At 50.5% G+C, this 19441-nt stretch overlaps 1 protein-coding gene across 3 annotated transcripts in view; it reads left to right on the plus strand.

The window, feature by feature from the left end:
- PREX1 (phosphatidylinositol-3,4,5-trisphosphate dependent Rac exchange factor 1) overlaps window positions 1–19441 on the plus strand; it is a 192513-nt gene that overhangs the window by 58423 nt on the left and 114649 nt on the right. The gene's annotated exons all lie outside the window — the stretch shown is intronic.

A 19441-nucleotide genomic window follows, 5' to 3' on the forward strand; every position in this document is an offset into this window, starting at 1 on the left:
GTTAGTAGGTGATAAGTGCTGTGGAAAAAAATGAAGCAAGGTAAGGGCAGTGGGGTACTGGGAAGGAGTGGTCAGGGCGGGCCTCCCTGAGGAGACGTGGAGATGTTTGAGCAAAGACCTGAAGGAGGGGAGGAAATGAGTTGTGTGGCTACCTGGGGACAGGTGTTCCAGGCAGGGGGGACAGCCAGTGCAAAGGCGCTGTGGCAGGAGCCTGCTGGGTATGTTCCTGGAACATCACGGGGGGCCCGTGTGGGAGGAGAGGAGGGAGAAGGAAGTCAGAGGGGTTAGGAAGCAAAGTTGTGTCAGGCCTTGAAGGCTGCCGTTGGGAGTGTGGTTTTATTCTGAGAGTGGTAGGCGCTGTGGGAGGGTTTTAAACAGGGAAGTGCCGTGCAGTGGCTTGTGATAGACTGTGATGCACGGGGCGTGCCCACAGCTGGGGCTCCTGGAGGTGCCCCCTCAGCAATTGTACAGCAAACGTTTGTGGCTGTCTCTCTGCTCATGGTGGGTGGGGGACACCTGTCAAATACCTGGATAGCATCCTCCTACAGTATTCAAGGCACTTCTCATTCAGTGGGGACGCCTCCCTGCTCCCAGCTCCCCCCTCCCCTGCACTACCACCCCGATCTTTTTGCTTCAGAACCTCAGAGCAGACAGTCTTCCTGTTCTTGCATCTTCTCAGAAGCTGGGCCGCGGGGGGCAGTGAAGGGGTGTGTGTGGAGGGCGGCTTGTCTCTTTGGCAACAGGCCCCACTGAAGCCAGGGCCGCGTGGGTGAGGGCCCGGTCTGCCTGAAGCCAGAGGGGGGATTTGTTGGCTGCCAGAGCCTGGGAGACCCACGTGTGGGCAGGTGGATGAACCAGGGTGGACGGGAACAGTCTCCTTTCCATCCCTTTGCTGAAAAAAAAAATGTTTGGAATAATTTTTAGAGCAGTATAATTACATCCATTAAAGTACACAGTCTTAAGTGCACATCTCCATGACTTTTTACTTGTGCATCACCACCAAGTGAAGTTCTAGAACGTGTACTCACCCCAGAGGTCACTTCATGCCCCTTGCCAGTCAGCACCTGGAGAGAAAGAGTAATGTCTTTGGTTTTTTGATGAGAAAAATAACCATTTTGGTAACCTCTGTCATCAAAGATGCATTTTGCCAGTTTGTTGGCTTTTGTAGAAGTGCAATCCCACAGGATACACCCTTCTGTGTCTGGCTTCTTTGGCTCGGGCAGTGTTTTTAGGACACACCCATGTCATCGTGTGTGTCAGCAGTTTTTCTTTTGATTGCGGAGGTGTATTCCACTGTGTGAATGCACTACAATTTGTGATCCACTCGCCTGTTGATGGACATCTGTGATTTTTTTAAAATCTGAGTTTTTATTATGTTCTCTTCCCCGTGCTAAGCGCTTTATGTTATACGTAATGTTTCCTTTAATCCTCCAAAGAAACCTAAGAGAAAGAGGCTCTTATTTATCCTGTAGAAAGAGGCTCAGAGGCTTATGTAACTTCCCTTCCTTTCTTCTCTTAATAAGTATTTTTTGAGCATCTTATATCTGCCTTGTACCAGTCTAAGTGCCGTGGAGACAGTAGTGAACCAGACACACGGAAATCCCAGCCCTCGTGGAGCTGGCATTCCATGGGGAGAAGGACCACTCGTCAGTGTATAAAATAACATGTAGATTGTGATAACTGCCTTATAGAGAATTAAAGCAAGGTGTGGTGGCAGAGAGTGTCCTATGCTGTAATAACCTGGAGGAGGAGCCTTCCAGACTGAGAGAACAGCACGTGCAAAGCCCCTGAGGTGGGAATAAGCCTGGCGTGTCATAGGAAGAGGCAGATTAGCCAGTATGGTTGGAGTGGAGTGAGACACCCAGTTTCGGGGAGATCTGAGGAAAATACATTGTGGTCTGTGTGTTGGCGGTGGGGTTTCTTCTGTCATCACGCACTGACAGATAAAAATAACACCAGTGATGGGGATGTAAGTGCTGGCATTTCACGCGGCCTCACTCTGGCACGATGCTGAAGTTGAGGTCCATTATCTGTTTCATCTCCTGAGGTAGGTGTTTGAATCTCTGTTTACAGAAGAGGAAGTCGAAGTTAACACTTATGCACCTTCTCCCGCTGGTAGGTGGGGTCTTGAACCAGAGCCTCCCCCTCCCCTCCTCTCCCCTCCCTCTCGGAGTCGCTGGGTGGTGGTTGAGTCCCCCAGGAAAGGAGCTGTCGAAAGACTCACTTGGAAAAATCTCTGGTGACCTGTCGGACCTGTCGGTCTGCGGTGGGGCTTGTTTTACTGGTAGGGTGTGGGGTGATTAAAGTGTGTGGGTCTCATCCCCAGTTCCAGATCTGGGGGATCCTTAGGAAGCCTCTCGTCCAAGCCCTGCTATCCCCATTTCACAGAAGAGGGAATAGAGGATGGAATATGGGAACGGCTTCCCCAGGGTCACACAGTGAGTCCATGGCAGGATCGCATTTGGAAACCAAGTCAGAGGGTCCTGAGCAGTGGACACTGTGTGGTCCCCATTGTGCAGAGGGGGAAACTGAGGCCCAGAGAGGAGGAATCAGTCTCCCCAAATCACCTAGCTAGTGTGCATCATTTCTTATAATCCTCATGGTGATCTTTGTGGTTGGCACTATTACTCTTCATGTTTTATAGATGAGGAAACTGAGCCCCAGAGAAAGGGATGTCTCATTCATTCATTCATTCATTATCACCTGTTCATTCATCAGAAATGTATTGAGTGCCAGGCACTAAGTGCTGGGGCTGTAGCTATGAATAAAACAGAGTGAATGAAACAGGAGTAAAACTGTGACTAAGCAAGACCTCTAGGAGTTCTGGTGAGGAAGACAGGCATGAATTGAATAATCTCGTAGGTTATTAGAGCTACGAGGGCTCTAAGAAGGGTTTACGGAGCTGCTGGAGCCTGTACGTGGGCTTTGACCTGGTTGGGAGGGCAGGGAAGGTGAATCGATGTTAACTGGGTAAAGGGAGGGCAATGAGCGTTGTGGTTGGAGGGAACCGCATGTGCAAAGGCCCAGGGGCAGGAGCAAGCTTGGTGTCTTTTCGGAACAGCCTGAAGAGCCTAAAGGCTTTGTGGTGGTGGCGAGGTGGGTTGGCCTTTTTGGTTGTTATCCTCAGAACAGTGGGGAGCCATTGGTAAGTGTGGCAAGGCAATGGGGACCACATTTGCATGTTGTAAAGATCCCCCTTGTCACTTGCCTAGGGTCACTCCAGCCAGGGATGCCTAACTGACCTAGGCCTCCCGACTCCTGGTCATCCCACCAGGCTACACCACTCCCCCACCCCCAACTAAATTCTCCCCCCTTTTGAACCCAAGAGGCCATCTAGTCCCACGGGAAAGAGTCTTGACTCTGAAGCTCCATGGGCCTGGGCTCAGTACTGGCACCGTCCTTTCCTCCCTGCATGACCTTGAGCAAATGACCTGAGATCCCATTTCCTTGTCTGTGAACAGGGCTACAGCGGTCACCTCCTCATAGACTCTTGGCGTTGGCATACAGTAAGCACTTAATTCATGGTGCTGCTGGTTCTTGTGTGCTACTCCACTGGAAACGTGAGCGTCATATAGTCAGATAACTCGGCATCCTGAGGTTTCCCACATCTGATCTTACTAAATGGCTTCTTACGTTCTAAATTCAGGAACTGAATAGAGCTGGGTAGTTAAGGAGAGTTGATATTATTATAATTATTATGATAATTTTTGTTTTCAGACCACCAGTCCTTAATGAATATTTGTTAATAGAGACCATCAGTGGTGGGGAAAGAAGACATTTCACAGCTTACTAATTATAAGACTAAATAGAAATGTATGAACTGTGTAGCTGTTCTACGTAATAGTATCTATTATGTATTCGTAATAATTAACAGTGGAGTATTAGGATTGTGTCAGGCTATTGATGGAGATGTGATGGAGGTTTTGTTTTCTTTCCTATATGTGTCTCCAGGTGGGTGGCTATATCAGTTTCCTTTTGCTGCTGTAGCAAATTGCTACCAAATTGGTGACTTAAAGCAACACAGATTTATTATCTTAGATTTCTGGAGGTCACATGTCTGCAGTGGGACTTACAGGGCTAAAATTAAGTTGCTGGCAGGGCCGTGTTCCCTCTGGGGGCTCTAGGGGAGCATTCATTTACTTGCCTTTCCAGTTGCTAGAGGCTGCCCGCATTCCTTGGCTCCAGGCCCCCATCCATCTTCACAGCCAGGGATAGCCGGTCTTTCTCACTCTGTATCACCCGACACTCACTCTCCTGCTTCCTTCTTTCTCTTTTAAGGACCCTATGTCCTCAAAGGGCCCAGTTGGATAATCTGCCATAATTTCCCCATCTCAAGATCATTACCCAGATCACATCTGCAAGGTCCCTTTTGCCATGTAAGGTCACATATTCATAGGTTTGGGGATTACGATGTGAACATCTTCAGGGGGTCTTTATTCAGCTGACCTCGGTGGTCAAGGGCAGCAGGGGCCTCTCTGCCCCCTGGCGTCCTCAGGCTCCCCTTGCAACGTCTCCCTCCCTTTATCTCTGGACCTGGAAGGCCAGAGGCTGTGCTGGACCGTGGGGACAAAGGTGACGGCCCTTGTGGAGCTAGAAGGGAGAGGACTTCAACAAAGTGGCCCCATCACAAGTGGGATGTGGGTGGGTAGTCAGTCAGGGAAGCTAAGAGCACAAGACTAGGTCAGCAGATGCAGCAGAAGGCCAGTGTTCGGACTCTGGTGGCCCAGAGGTCAGATCCCAGCTCTGTCCACTTAGCCGTGTGCTCTGGGGCTGGTGCTTCATCCACTGAGAACCTCGGTCTCCTTTTCTGAAAGACAGGGGTGAGGTTGTCTGGGATAAGGCAGTGTGTGGGAAGCAGTGGGAGCAGAGCTGACACTCCCTGAATTTAAGACCCCAAACTCCATCTGAGCAGTAAATGTCAGTGCTCTTGAGACTGGCACGGCTGTCAGCAGCCTCTTCGAGCGCCTGAATTCCTTCCCTGGGGCCTGAGCAGGCGCTGGGAAAAATAAACCGGAGGAAACCTCCACGCTGAGACCCCTCCCCGGCCGGTCGCTGAGTGCCACTATTTTTACATTCTCTCACTTTTGTGCATTGTTTCCTGACTCTCCAAAGACAATTCTTCACAAGCCCAGGGGGGGGCCGCTCCCCCACCAGCCCGAGGAACAATTGTTTAGGGAAATGGAAAAAAAGGCCGGGCCGAGGAAAAAACAAAACCTCTTGAAAGTCATTGTCCTCAGATGTCAAGTGTCAGCTCCGTGGAGAGGAGACCACATTCCACCCATTGTCCTGCCACAGACAGGCACAGGGACCCCAGGACGTCCAGCCACCCCACCCTGCATCCTGGGGCCCCCGAGTGACTTGGTTTGCTTTGTCTGGGACATTCCGGCGGGAAATACCACCCAAAGTGGAGCCCGTTCCCAGACACCACTGTCTCAGTCATTGCGGGCTTTTCCTCGAAGCTGCCCGCCCGTCTGCATCCCCTGATCAATGTGGGCTGATGCTGATAATGTGGGCTAAGACTCATTTTGCGCTCACTAAGGCACTTTATCCTAAATCATCAAATTCTCACAATACCCCTGTGAGGTAAATACCGTGTGTGTGTGTGTGTGTGTGTGTGTGTGTGTGTGTGTGTGTAACAGCTGAGATATAATTAATTTGAGATATAATTCACGTACCATATACTTTACCCACTTAAAGTGTGTAATTCAGTGGTTTTTAGTATATTCACAGAATTGTGCGACCATCAACTACCCATCTAATTTAAGGACATTTTCATTACCCGCAAAAGAAACTCCATACTCATTAGCAGTCAGGTACCATTTTTGTATCTGCATTTTGCAGAGAAAGAAACTGAGACAGAGAGGCTGCCCAGGGTCACATAGCCAGTAAATGACAGAGCCAGGATTGGCTTGGCTCTAGAGACATTTTCTTAACTATGATGTAATGCAGTGGTTCTTGACTGGGGGAGATTCCCCCCTTGTCCCCACAGGAGATACTGGGCAATGTTTGGAGACATTTCTGGTTGTCACAACTGAGGGTGGGGTTTGCTACTAGTTTCTAGAGGGTAGAGGCCAGGGATGCTGCTAAATATCTTATAATACACGGGAGAGCCCACACAGCAAAGAATCATCTGCTCAAATATCCGTGGTTCCAGGGTTGAGATACCCCGCTCTAATCCCACTCTGATGAGCCCATTCTTCAGGAAAAAAAGCTGAGGGGCCCAAAGGAGAAGGGGGAGAAGTTGAGGTTAGAATAGGAAGGATCTCAGATCACGTTAACGGGTGTGGGTGATAACAGCTAGGGAAGAGAGATTCTCAACAGTGTAGAGAAGACTCAGCAGGAAAGAGATCTGTGCTCCATCAGTGATGTCTGCTCTGGGTACCGGTATGGGGAGAATCGGTAGGCTTCACATTTGCCAGGTCTAGGATCGGGGTCTCACATTCAAATGCCCACAGGGCCCGGTAGGAAGATGACTGTAGCAAGAGGTTGGGTAGTGGAAAAGGAGCAGCACCTGCCCTGGGTAAATTTGGTAGCTGCCACTCTCCTACAGCCAGCTGTGGCTCTGTGGGCTTTTGAGACCTGTGGTCAGCTATTTCAAGAGAAGCTGAGATTTTAATGGGAAATCTGATATTCAAACTTAGGCCTGAATTTCCTCAAAGCCCATTGCTGGTCAAACTAAACATGCCTGTGGGCCACCAATTTGAGACCCATGAGAGTAAATTATAGCTTGGTAGCATGTTGGAGGCACTGGGTATATCGTTGCTGAAGGAATGATGGGTCACGGGGGAATTCAGGGAGATTGCAGGCCAAGCCCCAGCCCCTGGGATGGGATCTGTGTGGGGAGGAGTGTTGGCTTCCCCTCTATGGCCCCCCCTCCCCCCTCTATTGCATCAGACCTGTTCACAACAGGTTGTAGCAACTAAGTTTTTGCTTTAACTTCCTCCATGGTGGGGAATGGGGTGGGGCTCCAGAGCTCGTGGGCACCTTTTTTCAGGGCCTAGAAGCTGTGTGGTGGGTAGCAGGAGTCTTTTCCAGATGATTAGTTGATTAGTCAATTAAACACGTATTTGTCAAGGGTATTCTGTGTGCTGGGCCCAATCCCAGACTCTGGGGATACAACAGTGACGCAGACAAAAACATCATTGCCTTTCTGGAACCCATATTCTGGTGGGCTAGAGGGACAATAGACAAATAAACGGACACACATAATGTCCACATTGACCGGTGTTGTGAAGAAAACAGGCCAGGAGTAGGGACAGATATTTTAGTTAGGCTGCTCTTAGATGGACTGAGTGTGCCTCAGGGACTTTGCACTGACTGTTCCCTCTACCTAGAATGCCCTTCCCTCGGATGCCTGCAGAGCTGCTGCTTCACCTCAGTCCCCGAGTATCTGCTCAAATGCTAGCTCCTCAGCGAGGCTTTCCTTGAACATCTCTGTGAAACAGCTCCCTCACCTGATCCCTCTCTGTTGCCTCATCTTGCTTTATTTTTCTTCATAGCGCTCATCCCCACCTGCCATTTAATTTTAAAACCTATTTATGGTCAGTCTCGCCACTGCTCCATGAGGGCAGATTCGGTCTGATTTGTTCATTTACTGATGTGTCGTTGGCTCCTAACAGTGCCTGGCACACAGTAGGTGTGCAGTGAGCGTTGAGTAAACAGGTGAGCGCAGGAGTAATCGATCCCCCCGTGGCAAGGTCATGTCTGTGTCTCCAGCACCCAGCTCCATGTTTGGCACACAGTACGCCCCAGGTCATGCTTGTTGGCGTGGGTGGTCCTTGGTGACAGCCTTCTCCCCCGAGAAGACAATTAAGTTCCTGTTCCCTTGCATAGTCCAGCCCACCTCTCTCTGCCCCGCTTCTGTGCCACTTCTTCCAGGAAGTCTTCGTAGTTAGTTTTTACCTGCATCATCTTGCTTACGCCTCAGCAACTGCCTCTTTTCCTTGGATGAAGAAATAGGCTCCGAGGAAGAAGTTCAGTGACTCTGAGGTCACGCGGTTGGCAGGCAGATGGAGCAGGGTGGCGAGGTGCGGTGGCAGCAGCGGACGGCTTTGCATGGTGCCAGGCAGATGTGGTGGCACAATGCAGTCTGTAAAGCCTTCCCCCTCGTCTCACCCCGGAGCCAGGGAAGCCGTTGATAATAGGACTGTTTTTAGGATGAAAAAGACAAATAACAAGTCAACATAATGTAGGATAAATGGAAGAGTCTCTGGCGCGTAGTAGGAGGTCTATAAATGGGGTTGCTCCAATTCCAGAAGCTTCCTTAAGAAACACAGTGTGTTCATGTCTATCTCCCTATCAGCTCGAGATGGGGCTGTGGAGGTTATAGCAGCTGATGCTTGATTGAGCACTTACTGTGTACCAGGCACCTTTCAAAGTGCCTGCTGTGTGTGTTAGGTTCTGTAATCCTCATTGGAATCCTGTGTACTCATTTTACAGAGGTGGAAACTGAGGCAGAGAGAGGTTAAGTGAGTTGCTCAGGGTCACACAGCCTGTCAGTGGCAGAGCTGGTGTTTGAGCACTTTGCCTGTAGTATTTCGTTTTAGCCTCATGGTAGCCTGTGGTGTCAGTAACTTTAGTATCCCCATCCATTTCATAGATGGGGCACAGAGAGGTGGAGTCACTAGTCTAAGTCACACAGCGGTAGGTGACAAAGGCAGGATCTGAACCAGGTGGCCGGTTCCAACCTCTGAAGCTCAGCCCTTCTCATATATACTGCTTCCTTAAGAGATGCAGGACCCTTCTGTCATTTGAGAAGGGAGAGTTTCTCAGAGCTGGAGGAGACCTTGGGGTGCTGTGGCCTCATGGCGGGTATGTGCAGATGCCCTGTGACACAGCCGCTGTGCGAAGTCCCCTCCGCCCGCGGCTTCTCAGCTACCTCCTCTGACCTCAGCCCCCGCACCCTGAGAGATGTTGCCAGTCACCAAAGTATTTCACGACCAGGAGGGTCATCCTAGTGCAGACCAGGAGAACATCAGTTTGACCTGGGAGGCCCTCTGTCACAGTAACCAGCTGGTGCAGCCTTCGTTTTTCAGAGGCTGGCCTTGTGCCTTGGAGCAGACACAGCCGCTCCCCGACCCTCGGCGGCCCTAAGCCCTCTTTCTTCTGGAGGCTCCTTTTGGCTCCCCAGCCAGTCAGGGCACTGCAGCTGGACTTCCCACTGCCAGTACCTGCTGTCCTCCGCCGGGTGGCTTTATCTGGCCAACCGAGCTGCTTCCACACCTACAGGGCAGACTGGAAGTGCCAGTGAATGAGCGCCCTGCCTCCTGCCCTCCAGCCAGTGACCAACAGGATGGGTGTATAAATGCCCCAGCTCCCTCGGCCCCCTCTCACCCCACCCCGGGGATCGCTCAGAGGTGACCACTCTGGCTCTCAGGGGACCTCAAAGGGATTGAGCCCCCATGGTCCACCCTGGCCACTTGCTTGATCTCATACCCTATACTGGCTGCCCTCTCTTCCTGGGCCCACTTCTCCCCTCCCTTGCCTGCATTTGCCAAGGTCACCTCCCAGATCAACTACTTGTCTCAGATCTTTGTCTCAGGGTCTGCTCCTGGCGAGCCGGCCCAGGGCTCCCGTCGTGGTAAAGCTACTAAGACATGCCCGTGCTCGCCGTGCTCCCCGTATGTGCAGCTAGGAGGGGAACGGATTGGTACTTGATGCGCTGACACAGGTTATGCTTTGCAGACATTTAAATCAAGATTTAATAATTTTGGGCTTCCCTGGTGGCGTTGTGGTTGAGAGTCTGCCTGCCAATGCAGGGGACATGGGTTCAAGCCCTGGTCTGGGAAGATCCCACATGCCGTGGAGCGGCTGGGCCCGTGGGCCGCAATTACTGAGCCTGCGCGTCTGGAGCCTGTGCTCCGCAACAGGAGAGGCCGCGTTAGTGAGAGGCCTGCGCACCGTGATAAAGAGTGGCCCCCGCTTGCCACAACTGGAGAAAGCCCTCGCACAGAAACGGAGACCCAACACAGCCATAAATAAATAAAATTAAAAAAAAAAAAAGATTTAATAATTTTGACAACGGAGTTTTCTTTCTGTATTTGGGACCAACACCCGTATTTTTAAAGGGCCCCTGTGTTTTTGTAGGTCCAAGGAACGGTACCGCCTGTGGCCAGAGGCTGGTGGGAAGGGACCTCTTCTTGTTCAGGGGTGACATGGAATTAAAAGTTCCCACCCCTTCCGTGCTCATCTATTCACTGGGCACCTCCTGTGAGCCTGGCACCGAGCCTGATTGGGGGTCCCTGCGTGGGGTGGGGAGAGACCCTAGGCAACTGATTGTTGACCTGCAGTGTGGCATTTAATCCTTACTTCAGCACCTGGCAGGGTGGGGGTCCAGGCACAAAGCTTGACCGTCGGACTCCAGAGCCCCGTTGGTGATTCATGTCCTGGTTTCCTTTTTCCTAAAAAAGGGCTACTCACAACATACCTCATGGGATTGTTACCACGGATAGGCCGGCTGGTCACCAGTCGCCCGCTGAAGCCCTTTTTACTGAGCACCTGCTCTGTGCCAGGCGTTGGTCAGGCCCGCGAGGTGGATGCCGTATGAACAAGCCACTGCTCTGCTGGAGCTGATGTTGCAGGGGACGTGTAGCAACAAGCAGAGATGTAGATCCGTGTAGGCGGAGGCCAGTGCTGTAGCGGGGATAGAGAAGGATAAGAGGGGGAGGGGGGAGGGTGGGCTTCTGCTTTAAAGCGGGTGGTGGGAGAAGGCCTCTCGGAAGTGAGCAAGGGGCCCTGCAGATTTTTGGAGAGAGTCTTCCAGGAAAAGGGAACAGCACATGCAAAGGCCCTGAGGTGGGACGGTAAGGACGGTGCCTGGGATGTTCACAGAACGGTCGGGAGGCTCATTTTTAGTGCTGAAACGGAAGTCTGTTGAAGACACAATACAAGGCAGTGTATTTGTGCTATTACTATAAAATATGATCTATCGATACATAACGTGCTATGTGAGATGTGATGTAAAGGAGGAAGTCTGAAGTTGTAACAGAAACGTTATCTTCTCTCATTCCTCTCAGGTAGGACTGTGAGTGAGTAGGTAACCTTCCTTGGGGATGACGTCTCAAATCTGAAATTTGGGTCTCTTGGGAAAGCTAGTTCTGGGCCAGTGGCTCTGTGCTCCTGGCATAGGCCTGACGAAAGGGGGTGCTTGCGGAGAATAGAGTGGAGAGGTTTTTAATCTCCGCCTGGGTGGTGGTAGTGGCTGCGGGTGGGGGAAGCTCTTATGTTCCACCCCAGGCCAGCTCCTGGGGGGCTCGGCCAGCATGGGCACCTTCCTGGGGAGCCTGGTGGTTTCCAGAGTCAACACGGAGAAGGAGGGGTGGGCAGCTCAGAGGCCCCACTGCGGAAGGGCAGCTTTCTCATCTCACATGTGTCTGGTTTCGTCTCTGCCGGTGGGCACTACCCTTTCCACCTGGGGACACATGCCCTCCAGGAGGAAAATGCAGACTAGTCTTCCTGATGCTGAAGAAGCGATAATTGGGGTGAGAGCCTGGTACGTGTAGTAACCTCTCCTGTCCAAAATTAAAAAAGGAAACCATACATTTATGTTACAAAATGACTTTTGATTTGGAAGTCGAAATTTGGAAAAAAACAGAAATGAAGAAAGGAGAAAATTGAAATTACTTCTAATTCCACTCTCAGAGTTAGGTTCCATGGCTAGTGATAAAACCCAAACAGTGCCTTAAATGATAGGGAATTTTCTTTCTTACTGAATTATAGGCTGCCCAGGATAGATATGTTGGCTCCACTGTCATTAGGGACATAAGCTCCTTCTGTATTGCGGATCCATCTTCTTCAACCCCTGGCTTTTACTTCATGGTATAAGATGGCTGCCTGACCTCCAGGCATCACATTTGCTATCCAAGCAACAGGAAGGAGGAATAGCAAGAGAGAATCCCTGCCTGTTCCTCCCATCATCTCCAAGGATACTTCCATGATGTCGTATGTAATACATCCAGTTATACCTCCCGAGCCCAAACTTAGTAATGGGACCACACCTAGTTGCAAGGGAAGCTGGGAAATACAGTCTTTATTCTAAAATCTGGAAAAGGAGAGACCAGATATTGGGCAACAGCTAGTAATCTTGGCCATACTCTCACACAATTTAGGGTATTTCATTCCATACTTCTTTTTTCTATGCTTACGTAGAAATAATTTAACCAAAAATGAGACAGTATTTTATGTACTCTTCTGTAACTTGGCTTTTTTCCCCCTAGAGTTACATTAACAGTCTTTTTGTATCATTATATGGATTTCTGCAAACCATTTTTAGCACGATGTCCTTTTGTCAAGATGGACAATTTAACTAAACCCTAAGTATTAGAATTTTAAATCAGATACTAAAGTTAAATCTTGATGACACATGTGAGATTTAGTTTTTCCTGTAGGATAAATGCTCAGAACTTAAATGGATGAAGCATAGCACTTGGGCTTTGTAGGAGTCTGCGCATTTGGGGGTCTTCCCAAACTCTGGCCTGTGTGGGGCTGCTTAGTGCAGGCTCTCAAAAAGCCCCTGCTGCCGTTGTTATTGTTACTTTATTATTATTACTTGGATTCAAGGCTATTCTATGACACTCTGCTTCCCTGGACCCTGGACCACCCAGATCACGTAGGGGTTTGGGGTCTTCAGGGCACCCCCTTTCCTCTGTCCTTGTTATGGTCTGGGGGCTGCCCTGCCCCCACCTCCCCTACTTCTAGCCATTCCCCTGGCCCTCTCAGGTTTCGCCATATGTCTGATGAGGTCACCCCAGCCGAGGCGGGGATGTCCTTGGCGGCAGGCGGGCCCTCTCCTCCTAGTGATCAGATTGCTGGCATCCGTCTCAGAGAGTACCTTCGAGGCCTCTTTCCCTCCTTTTTATCTCCAGGGAGAGAATTATCCTCCCAAGGCTGTGGCTACAGGTTCCAGACAGATGGAGCCTCCCCAGGGGCACCCCAAAGGGCAGCTGCTATCTGTCTTATGCTTATGTGGTTTATTGTGTACAGTTACTCACTGCGGATGCATGTTGGGAATGGATTGGAGACTCATCCTCAGGCCAGACTGCCTGGGTTTGAGGCCCAGCTCTGCTACCTACTAGCTGTGTGGCTTTGGGTAATCTCTTCACTACACTGGGCTTCAGTTCCCTCCTCTGTAAAATGGGCACAGTAATAATAGTACCTACCTCCTAGGATTGTTTGAGGAGTAAAACACTTAGAGTAGCACCTGTCACATAATAAGGTCCAAAGGTGTAAGGTATGATAATAATTGCTAAAAAATAGTAAATCTGTTATTATTATTATTATTAATATACTTTTCAATTCTGTACCTGTTACTTCTGGAGCCTATTCTGGGGCTCCTTCCTCAGTTTTTCTCCCTCTCTCCCACCTTTCCTCCACATGTTTCTTGAGCACCTACTATGTGTCAGACAGTGTTCTGGGTGCAAGGGGACAGCAGTGAACGAAACCATCTTCCACTGTGAGAGGGTGCACACTCTCTGGGGAAGATGTTACCGAACAATCAAATATATACAAAACTTAGTTGATAAGAGCGCTGCCAATAGTGATAAATTCTGTGAAGGGTAACAGGGTTCAGACAGCTGTGAGGAGTGAGGCGAGACCCTCCTTTATACGGAGTCCAAGAGGGAGACCTCCTTGACGAGGGGGCTCCCCTGCCAGTTGAACATCTTGCAGCGGTGGCTTTATAGGCAGAGAGCTGCAACGGCAAAGCCCTGGGCGGGAGGACAGGGTCAGTGTGTTCAGGAAACAAAAAGGAGCCAGCACGGCTGCACCTGAAAGAGTAAGCCCGAGTGGGGTGGGAAGGGCGCTTATCCTACAGGATCTTGTCGGCTGTAGAAGGGAGCGGATTGTTTCCTAGGTTTTAGTAAGAGCCACTTCTAAGGCAAGGGTTTCTCTGCATTGGCGCTATTGACGTCTGGGACCAGATGCATCTTCGTGTATTTAGCAGTATCCTTGTCCTCTACCCTTGAGACGCCAGCAGCACCCGCATCCCCAATTGTGACAACTAAAAATGTCTTCAGACATTGTCACATCTCTTCTGGGGGATAAAATCACCCGCCCTGGTCAAGGACTGCTGCTCTAAGGCAAAGTGGGGCAGGGACAAGGCTGGCCTGGCATCAGGAGACCTGGTTCTGAACTGTGGCTTATCACCAACTTTTTGTTTGAACTCGGACCTGTGTCTCTCACCCTCTGAGTTTCTCAGTCAAGTTGGAGCTCGCTGGACATGGCAAACGCACAACCCTGCTACTCTTCTTCTTCCCATGGCCGTGGCAGACATCACTAATCAATTATGCTGTGTCTTCCTGTTCCGCTCAGAGCTCTGGGGACCATGAAGGCACTTGGGTTAGGAGCTCTATGAGCAGCCTGTCTGGTCCCCTTCTCCCAGCAGCAAGCAGGAGCCAGACAGTCCTGGGCTCAGGTTCGACTCTCTTGGTTTCTGGCTGCGTAACTTCTGTTAGGTTACTTCACTTATGAGCCTCAGTTTTTCTCATCTATAGAGTGGGACCAAAATAGCTACGCTGAAAGCTGATCATGGGGGTTGCAATGAACTCATGTCGGGACTTTGCAGGTCTCAGCAAATGTTTGTTGCACGAATGAATGAGAGCATGTGGGTCTTGTTCTGGGTATGGAATGGTGGGAACTCTCATCCGCAGCTGGTTGGAGTGTAGGTTGGTACAATCATGTTGGAGAGCCATTTGTCATTAACTAGTCAAGTTCATGTCTCTAATCTACGGCCAACCATTCCGTACCTAGGTGTACACTTGGGGGAACTTGCACACCTGTGCTCAGGAGACTCAGGTGCGCCTAGAGGATCTTGAGCACCTGAGCCCCCGTGGGCCTCTTCATCACAGCATCATTTATAGAGAGAACATTTGAAACAACTTAGACATCTGCAGCCTGATAGTGGTTACTTACATCTGCTCAGCAATGAAATGGACAACTTGAGGTCTTAGTGTGGGGCTCCGCAGAAACAGATCCTGAGACTGATTGAAGGCTGAGCAGTTTCCTTGGGAGTTCACCCCAGGGAGCACCAATAGCAGAGTCGGGGAGTGAGGCAGGGAAGGGAAGGCAGCTGAGAAAGGTGTGTCATCAAGCAGGTGACCAGTGCGGGCCCCTGGGGCCCTCGAGGAAGCTTCCTCGGGGAAGCAGGCCCTCACGTGCCTCAGTCCTCGTCTGTCTTTGCAGCCTGCTCTGCATGTGAGAGAGGGTCCTCACGCCAAGAGAAGCGGGCGCTGGTGGCTGAATGGTGCTGGGGTGCACCCCAGGGCTAAGAACCAAGGCATGTGGGTGGGGTTCGGGCAGCAGGCGTTGCCAAGTGCACGTATTGATATGGGTAAAGGTGGAAGATGTGATGTTGAGTGAGAAAAGGAAGTTGCTGAAAGGACGTCATTTATAAAAATGTCGTAAGCACGCAGAACGGTATTCTTCATCGCTCCTCAATTCACACGTGCCTGGTAAGCGGGCAAAGGCATGTGTGGGAGTGAGGACCACATATCCAGGGCAGTGGGTGCCTTGCAGGACGGGCAGGTGCACAGGTAGCTCACCTCTCTCTCTAATGATGCCTTTCTTCCTGTGTCTCCACTGAGGTTTAATATTTACAAGGTACATGGGTAAAGTGCACTGATCTTAGGTGCACACTGATTAGGCTTTGCATACGCATTTGCCTGTGTAACCGCCACTCAGATCAAGAAGTAGAATATTTCCAGCCCCCGCCCTGAGGGCTTCCTCGTGGCCCTTCCCTGTCTACACCTCCTCCAGACTTGATGAATTTCTTTTTGAAAATGGTTTAAAGCAAATTTGACATAATGCTAATAAGATTTGCTGAAACTAGGTAGCGATGCGTTTGTGGGTGTTTGTTAAATTTTCCTCTGTCCTTTTCTGGCTCCTTGACGTATTTCATCATCATCATAAAGAGAAGAGGCGGACTTGGCCAGATGCAGGGAAGCGGCCCAGGCAGGGGTGCGGCATGGACACGGCATGGACAAAGATTCCGGGGCCAGAGGAGAGTTTCAGGCAGCCCTGGAAACCCTGAGAACGGGCTTGTCTCTAAGGGAGGTTTCCAAGATGAGAGCTGCTTTTGGCCGAGTGTTCCAAAGCTGTCAAGGTTTGGACACGGAGTCACCCCGGAGGGTCCCTTTCACCATCCTGCCTGCACAGAGGGCATTGGCGCCGCCTGGAAAAGCCAGTCATGCCGTGGGCAGCACGAGGGCTGGGTCCAGAGCCCCTGCCTGCCCATTCTTTCCGGGTCACGAGCTGCCCATTATGCCCATCACACCAGCCTGTTTGCGGCTCCTCTGTGGGTGGCCCGAGGCTCGCATTGTCCCAGCACAATAGTGGTGGCCGCGCTCTTGTGGAGAAAGTGGGACAGGAAGCTGTGATCTAGGCCAGCCGCGCTGCGCTCCCAGCTTCCTGCTCTCCCCGGCGGTGCTGGGTGAGGCTGCCTTTGTCACTCTCCTGTCTGAGGAGGCTGGAGGCTGGAGGCTGGACTTCCCGGCAGCATCACAGGCCCTGTTAAAACATCCTCTAGGAGCTCCTGTCTCCTGACCCCTCTACCCGTTGTCCTTTAAAGAGAAAGATCATCAGGCTTCCAAGTAGCCCGAGTTGAGGTTCCTGCCATGTGTCGGGCACTGTGTCAGGCAAATTGTATCCTTCCTTTGATTTGTGAGGGCTTACTGTGTTCCAGGCACTAGTCTAGGCCCTGGGGGTACAGCTGGGAAGCAGACCCTGTCCTCATGGAGCTCCCATTCACTTTATCCTAGTACATTCTGGAAGGTAGGACGACAGTACTACTATGATCTACGTATTTGCGAAGAGTAAACTGAGACTCAGAGAGGCTAATGCACTTTCCTGAGGTCACACCACACAAAGGAGGAGGAGTACAGTTTAAACCCAAATCATTAGTCTCCCAATCTGGCCTCTGTTGTTGGATTGGGATAAATGTTTCATTCCAGCCATGCTCCCTTCTTATTTTGGTCTTTCCCTTAGGCGCTGGTGTAGACTGCTTAATCTTAGTCTTTTTATCTGACAAATGGACTCTTAATGCAAGATGAGAAAGTGATAAGTGCATGAAGACAAGGAGGGCATCCTGGAGGAGGTGACATTTGAGCTAAGGTCTGATGAATGAGAAAAAGCTGGCCCAGGACAGAGCTGGGAGAGAATATCCTTGCAGGTAGGAACAGCATGTGCAAAGATCCTGAGGTAGGGATGTGCCTGGCAGGTGGAAGGAATAGAGGGGTTGAAGATGTGGCTGAAGATTATTGAGGTGTGTGTGGGGGGTGGAATGCTGGAAGGTGTGTTCAAAGAGATTAACTAGTAGAGGTCATGGGGACCTGGAGCTGTGGAAAGATGTGGATTTTTTTTTTTTATTTAAGTGTATTGAGTAGCCATGGAGAGTTTCAAGCCATGGATTGATAGGATCTGATTTACGTATTTAAAAGGATCCCTCTGGCTGTGTGTGTGGAGAAAGGAATAGGGAGGAGGTGATTGCATTAGTCCAGGCAGGAGGTGTTGGTGACTTGGACCAGGTGGGTGGCTGAGGAGGTGGGGAGAAGTGGTCCAATGTTTAATACACGTTGAAGGTGAAGCTGATAGCATTTGCTGATGGATGGAAATGGAGTGTCAGAGAAAGAGGGGAGGTCGAGGACGACACGGGGGGGTTTTGGCTGGAGCACTTGCAAGGCACAGATGCCATTCCTCAGGCTGGGAAGGGCTTGGTGGTGTGTGGGTTTGGAGGGAAGTTCAGGAACTAGGTTTTGGATGCGTTAATTTGAGATGCCCCTTGGACATCCAGGTGGAGTTGTCGAGTTGTCAGAAATCCAGCTAAGTCCAGGCTGGGGATATATACTTGGGCTGCAGGGGCTGGTCGAGAACACGCCGTGGTGAGTGTGGACAGAGAGGCAGGGCCGCTTTGCTGTGTGTCCCTGACTTTCCTCTCTGTGACCTGCCATGTGGAGTGTCAGCGCACCTCTTCCTAGGAAAGCAGAGTCTGCAGGTGGCCGGCTCCCCATAACATCCATGGACGTCCCTTCTCGTGATGGGAAAGGATCCAGCAACCTCCTCTCTGCTGGCCTGCCCCTGCTTCCCTCCACCCTGGGCTGTCCCTTCCACCTCCCCCGACTCAGAGATCTCCCCTTTGCTCTAACCACCCATGGCAGGGAAGGTGACTGACAGGCCACCATGCCTCATCGTGGCCAGTGGACCGTGAAGTCATTTTCGCAGGGGACTCCATGTGGTCAGCCTGGGGACAAGCCCTAGAGTCAGGGCAAACCCGGCAGAGTTTGCTGTCAGCGGGGCTGGCCTCAGTCTCCCTCAGATGCTCCCATCTCCTCCTCCCCTCCCCCATGTCTGTTCTGTTCCCCCGGCCTGTCCACGGGATCTCTCAGTGGCTTGTCCTCTGCCTGCTCTGTCCCACCCACACCAGTGCCAGGCCGCTGTCATTGCTCATCAGTGGAGGGGCTGCACCCCTCCACTCTGGTCGCTCCACTTTCATGCTTGACCCCTAAAACCTAGTTCCTCACAAAAACAGATGGCTCTTTTGCCACCATTTAAAAGCTGGGAGACTTTGCTTTAAAACAAAAATCCTAATTTCTGGTTTCTCTTGGGAAATAAAAAAAACCCCACACCCAGAACATCTGGTGATACTGGGGCTGCTGGCCTCCCACCTGGCCGCACTCGGAGGGGACAAGTAGCCGCCCCGCTTTGATGGACATGTGCTCGCCTGTTCCCCACGATCCCTGCCAGGCCCCGCCTTTATTGTCTGTCACATCACAGAGGAGAGAAATGATTTCTCTGTTCCAAGCCCTTGAAAAAAGTGGCAGAACGACTGTGGTCTGTCCATACAGTAGGATCCTGGGCAGCCGTGAAAAGAGAATGACGGTGCTCCCCAGGTAATGATATGGAGAGATCTCTAAGTGGAAAAAGCAGGTGCAGTGTGTCCTGTGTACGCGGCTATCTCTTGGTGTGTAAAAAGGGGAAAATAAGAATATATGTGTATGTGTGTGTGTATATATGTGTATGTATATACATAAATATATTTGTGTTTTTTTCCCCAGCTTTATCGAGATACAATTGACATGTAACACTGTGTAAGTTTAAGGTGTACAGCTTGCTTTAGTACATTTGTATATTGCTAAATGATTACCACCATAGTGCAACTTTAGGTATATAATAGAGTATAATTAACCATAATCACTATGCTGTACATTAGATCCCCAGAACTTATTCATCCAATAACTGGAACTTTGTACCCTTTGATCAACCTGTGTATGTTTATTTGGAATAATACGTAAGCCACTAGGAGCTGTGGGTCCCATGGGGGATGGGAAGGGCTGGATGGATGGGGCCTGCGCTAAAGGAGACTTCATATTTTTGATTTTTGAGCCATGTGAATGGTTATTATTTAGAAGTTAAGTTTTTAAGCAAGAGGAAAAAAAAGGAAAATGAACTGTAG

This window comes from Balaenoptera ricei, chromosome 15, assembly GCF_028023285.1.
Source record: "Balaenoptera ricei isolate mBalRic1 chromosome 15, mBalRic1.hap2, whole genome shotgun sequence".
NCBI classification, from domain to species: Eukaryota; Metazoa; Chordata; class Mammalia; order Artiodactyla; family Balaenopteridae; genus Balaenoptera; species Balaenoptera ricei.